General features: G+C 33.1%; 1 long non-coding RNA gene across 1 annotated transcript; it reads left to right on the forward strand.

Moving 5' to 3' along the window:
* The first annotated feature begins 3,144 nt into the window (after nt 1-3,144).
* Nucleotides 3,145-4,824, forward strand: LOC138337640 (uncharacterized). The gene is made up of 2 exons (XR_011211018.1): nt 3,145-4,222; nt 4,546-4,824. It is a non-coding gene; the product is annotated as an uncharacterized lncRNA (long non-coding RNA).
* The last annotated feature ends 261 nt before the right edge of the window (nt 4,825-5,085 follow it).

A 5,085-nucleotide genomic window follows, 5' to 3' on the forward strand; every position in this document is an offset into this window, starting at 1 on the left:
TCTTCTTGATCTTTTCAGCAACACTACTTCCTCCTTCTAGAGAATTTGTGGAGGAACTTGCTCCTTTTGGAGCCGAAGTCCTAAAAACAGGGGTTGATGCAGACGACACTTGAAGCGTTTGTTGCCCTAGTGTAGCAACCTTGCTTCTCGTAACAACTCCAAAACATCCAAAGGTAACTCAAAGAATGTCTTCAACTTCAGTAGAGAACTTGGAGCTAGCGACCTTAGAGGAGGTTGATAGAGAGTTGTTGTTCATGGAAGTCATCTTGATATTCTTTGACGTTTGAAAAGTTGAGATGAGAGGTAGAGATTGTCCCACTAGGCGTGCCAGAATTTGTAGACAATAAAATTCGCGTAAAGAAAAAAATAATCAAGAACGGAAAATTATAGCAACTATCGATTTTATTATTTCAATTGCGGGTGTTACAATCTCTATAATTCCTCTGAATTCACCTTTTCAAATATGGATTCCAGGGCTTTAAAGCTTGTTCTTGAATCTATGATTAACTTGAACTTGAACTTTATCTTGATCTTGACTTTTATTTGAACTCAGGGGCTTCGAGCTTGTTCTTGAATTCGGTGGTCTTGATCTTGATCGTTCTTAAACTTGAATGTTTGAATTCTTAAACTTGTAGCTTTGTAGAGAATTAAATGGCGTTTGTACCACAGAGTTTCTCTAGCTTCTTGTTTAGAATTTTCTGTCCTTTTTCTGAATTATGAGGACCCCTATTTATAGTTTTAGAATAGAGGAGTTGCGATTGGAATAGGATTTCGTTCAACCAATAAAATTGAAGTGACATGGCATTTGGTCTTTATGGAGCGGGCTTCTCATCTTTGACACATGTCATGATTCTATTGGTTTTCTTATTTGACTTGTCATGCCACATCATCTGCACACGTGGCGCCAAGATGGGCTCTAGAAAGAGATGAGATTGGGTTTAACAAATTGGGTTAATACAATGTAGCCCAAATCAATTAATTTAGAATTTAATTAAATCCATATTTATTGGACTTAAATATTTGACTCAATTATATCAATCCACAATATTTATTTGGATTAATATATTTATGAATTCAATATAATCCGAATCATTTTATAAATTTATATTTAATAAATTTTAAATGATTACATACTCTTAATTCTATGAAATTTAGTATCTATAATAAAGTAACATTTAATATGTATCATAAATGAATCTTCTTACAACGTAAATTATAAATACCACAATTTTTATATTTATATTATTCTTTGATATAATTAATGAAAATATATTTTGACGTAAAAATTTTTGGGTGTATATATCTTTCAAGTGTAAAAATCATAGGTGTAAGATATTTTATGTGGAAGTAATATAAATTGTATTACTATGTTTACCGATAAAAAGAACAAGCATCAACAAAAAAAATTAGTAACTGTACAAATTAATGCAAAAAGAACAATTTCATTCAAAAGCGGTAGGAATAAGTTTCACTAAGTTGGATTTTTTGCCGCAAAATTAGATAGATGATGTTGGGAATGAGTGCATAAAAAATTCATAAATTATATATTTTTTTTGAATGGTTATTACGTATTGTTTCATAATGTTTCATATCATATTCAAATATCTAGAGATTTGATAAAAGAAAACATAAACTTTGTTGTATCATTTTAAAAAATTATACTTGATTTATAAAGTGTATGAAATATTCAAAAATGGTTTATACCTATAAAAATGACTTTAGCGACAATTGTTTTTCCACAATAATCTCATTGCCACTAATGTATACATATCCAACGAATAATGTATTATGGCCAGCAATATTACTAAAAAGATCTCCCAGCAAATAAGGATTCGCCAACCTAATTCATCAGATTATCACGCACATAAGTCATATATATTTCTCCCAACAATGACATCCAACAATATATATTTTTCTCACAATAGCGAAGTCCAGTAACAACAATATTTACAGAGTAGATTTTAGGATAAAAGCTGAAACAAAATGACCCAAAAATAAAACAGAATGATTTCGTTTCAAAAGATGGTTCTTGTCATCAACATATGTAAACTGATGATATGCAGGGGTAAGAATGACCCCATAAAGACCATAAGGAAAATCATAAATTTCATCACCAGTCCAATACCTAAAGGGCTGCATTTTATGAAAACTGAGAAATTGACGGTTTACTGCATATGATATAACACAATATCTTTCATGATCAACACTTTTCCCCTTTGAGTTTCTCTCAGGCACAGGTCATATATTAGATCATGAACCTTACATATACATGATATGGAGAGTTTCCTAAACTCTCAATGTCAACACCATGGAAACTTAATACAATCAAAATCATAAATACTTGAAATTCGATAACATGCTTTCAGAAACATTACCTGCTATAAACAAGGTGCCTTAAAATCTTTCTTTTTAATTGACAACTAAAAGCATTGATTACCTTTATTCATTTAAAGATACCAAACATGTTGACGACCATCTCAAGTATTGCACCCTATCTACTTATAATTCATATGAGTTTATGTTGAAATTACAGATAAGATGAAGAAGATGAAGAAACAAGAACATGGTCTGAATTTTGACTCACAAGTATGTGGCAATCATCAAGACCTATCAAGGAAGATGTTTAATCCCAGCCACACATTTAGAGATCAAATCCCAACCATCCATCTTAGAGAACCTAGAAGTATCTACAAGGTCACGTGAGAAGCATAAAAAGGAATAAAAGTTTGTTATAGCGGTTACATAGACAACCAATAGGATTTAGACAAATATATTTGTATTGAGAATAACTTTAATTCTTTTAATTAGTTGAGCAGTATTTAAATACATGTATGTTGTACATAGAAATACACAAGCAATTCTTCTTCAATCTTCCATTGTTCTTCAATTTTTTCTTCAATTTTTTCTTCATGGTATCAGAGCAACAAATCAATTGATCAATCTTAAGATTTCGTTTCAGCAATGGTAGGAGAAACGACTGCTACAACTTCCACACTCACTTCTGCACAAACAGTCACTGGAAACACATCAGTGATTGATCACAATCACCCTTATTATCTTCATGCTTCTGATGCTCCTGGTATGACTATCGTGAATAATGCTTTTGATGTAAAAGGTTATCAAGTATGGAAGAGATCTGTTCTTATAGCCTTGTCAGCTAAAAACAAGCTGGGATTTATCACCGGAACACATTCAATCCCAGCTGATGGTTCTCCAGATTTGCAGGCTTAGAATAGATGCAATGACATGGTGACCTCGTGGATCTTGAATTCATTATCAAAGGAGATAGCAGACAATGTGATCTACTCAAAAATTGTGAGAGAACTATGGATAAGCTTGGAACACAGATTTGGGCAGTCCAATGGTGCAAAATTGTATCACCTGCAAAAGGAACTCAGCAGGTTAATTCAAGGCACATCAAACATTGCAGGATACTTCACCAAGTTGAAAAGACTATGGGATGAAATAAATTCGCTAAATACTAATGTCAAGTGCAATTGTGTGTGCATGTGTGAAGGAAAACAAAAGTTACAGAAATCTTTGGAAGATGAGAGAATCATCCAATTCCTTATGGGATTGAATGACACTTATTCACAAGCTAGGGGTAATATATTGATGATTAATCCTTTACCAGTTATTAATCTTGCATATTCTCTTATTCTGCAGGATGAAAATCAAAGAGAATCTTATGTCAATTCTACTGTCAATCCTCATTCTTCAGCTTTTATGGTTTGAAATTCATATCAAAATAGAGTCTCTAAGACGGGCCAGAGATTTATGGATTCTTCAAACAAATCTAGAAATGCATACCCTAGATCTTCTTCTGCTACATCTCAACAATCACAGGCATTTCAAAGACAGAACCAGTATCCAAGACCCAAAGTCAAGAAAGCAAATTATGACCCCAATGTAACTTGCACTTAATGTGGGAAAACTGGACATGTGGAACTTCATTGTTTCAGACGAATTGGATTTCAAGAAAATTTTTAGTTTACACATGAGAAAGGTTTCAACAATCAGGTAAAGGGAAATGGAGATCAAATTAAGGGAAATGGAGTCATGACTATAGAAGACACAGAGAACAAACAGAACTTTGGAATGGACACTTCAAATCAAAACTACTCCCGGGAACAATACAATCAGTTTGTGTAAATGTTCAAACACATGAAGATGGAAGAGGGTATCAACTCAGGGATGGAGATCAATGCTAATGCAGTAGCTGGTAAAATTTTTAAATATCTTGGTTAATGCTTTTCTGTGACTAATTCAAGCACCTGGATCATAGATTCAGGTGCTTCTGAGCATATGTGTTTTGATTCAACCTTTTTCAAATCATTATCCTCTCTTACTCCTCCCTTGACTATTAATCTTCCTAATTGTCAAACTATTCTTGTCACTCACATTGGAACTGTATCTCTGTTTCCTGATCTTGTTTTAGAAAATGTGTTGTATGTTCCCAGCTTCAAATATAATCTTATGTCTGTACATAAGTTTTGCAGTCAATTTTCTTACACACTCTTCACTCTTAATCATTGTGTGTTGCAGGGCCTTTTGATGAGGAGGTCTCAAGTTTTTGGTAAAGTTTCAGAAGGTCTATATCTGCTCAAGCCTAACATCAAAGAGTTTGTTTTCAATCCTAGCAAGAAGTTTTCAATCCTAGCAAGAACAAAGTTGTTTTACATTCGACAGTTTCTACTAGTTCTTCAGTTTTTTTACCTTCTTTCAGTAATCCTAATTGTAGTAGTACTACTTCTAATGTAAAGTTATGGCACATTAGGTTGGGCCATTTACCTTTCTCATCAATGAAGAATATCAGTTTCATTTCAATTCCATCTAATTCTGATTGTTTCTGTGACATTTGTCCCAAAGCAAGGCAGTCCAGACCACCTTTCCCAATCAGTCATATATCAACTAAGTCAATATTTGATCTTACTCATATAGATACTTGGGGACGCTACAAAGTTTCTACACATGATAATTATAAATATTTTCTTACTATAGTGGATGATTTTAGTTGAGGGACATGGACTTACCTCTTGAGCACCAAAAGCAATGCTTTTTCGGTTTTACAAAATTTTCTTTATA

Source organism: Solanum lycopersicum, chromosome 8 (genome assembly GCF_036512215.1).
Source record: "Solanum lycopersicum chromosome 8, SLM_r2.1".
Lineage (NCBI taxonomy): Eukaryota > Viridiplantae > Streptophyta > Magnoliopsida > Solanales > Solanaceae > Solanum > Solanum lycopersicum.